The sequence below is a fragment of the Nanorana parkeri genome, unplaced genomic scaffold (genome assembly GCF_000935625.1).
Source record: "Nanorana parkeri isolate BGI_ZX_2015 unplaced genomic scaffold, ASM93562v1 scaffold861, whole genome shotgun sequence".
Lineage (NCBI taxonomy): Eukaryota > Metazoa > Chordata > Amphibia > Anura > Dicroglossidae > Nanorana > Nanorana parkeri.
Window position 1 is genome coordinate 389,982 of NW_017307129.1, and position 1,000 is coordinate 390,981.

Consider the following 1,000-nt stretch of genomic DNA (forward strand, 5'->3'; position numbering starts at 1 on the left):
TTGTGGGTATGGTTGGCTTTGGTTGTCTATACTTATAAGAATGTCATTAAATACTTTTATTCCACCTGATGTCTACTGTATGTGTTGATTATGGTTATGCACTTAAAAAATGTAGTATGATAATTATTTCATTATGACACAACTTTAAGTATCTACTTAAAAGCATTTTATGCAACAATTTAAAATAAGATTACTCATTAACAAAATATCATTTGGTAAATTGCTTAATTTGGGGAAGATTTCATAGAAAATTCAAAATCAATCATGCTATCCCATTAGAACAAATAATAACCCAATCTTGAATCCCAATGATTTGCCATTTTTTTCTCTCCAAACATTTGCATGCATATATGTTATATTCATGAATCTGAGAATCAGGCAAAATTATGAATCTAGATGGTTACAGTTAATGATTTGTATGACTCTTTGCATATTGGACAATTATATGTTTAATAAAAGGTCTAACTCACAATATGTAATGATGATGATGATAATAATAATAATAATAATTGTATATGCTAAATTAAATTATACAGTTCAGCATATCAGTAAAAATATCAGGACAGCAATATAAATGTAACCAATTACCTTTACCTATGCAAAAGGCAAAGTTAAAAGGAAGATATAGTGATTTGACCCCATGTACAGAATACATTTTAGTTGTACTTTTTAGAAAGAGCAGTTCAATTATCTGCACTTATTATGGCTCCAAATAAAAAAATTAAAAAAAACTTAACACTCAACTAAAAGTGCATACAGTACAGCAAGAGCTGGTAATGTAAACTTAGGTAAATGTTAAAGCAAAGTTAAATAATACAACATTTTTAGAAAATTGTAATTAGGAATGTATTATTCATAGTTGTATTGAAATTATGCAGAATTGTATTAATATTGAAATTCAATTCAACTTCATTTTGGAAGCATTTAAAACATTATGCAACTTTTTTTGTTCTGTATTAATATTACAAATTAAAAAATACCTTTCCAATTTTCGTGCAGC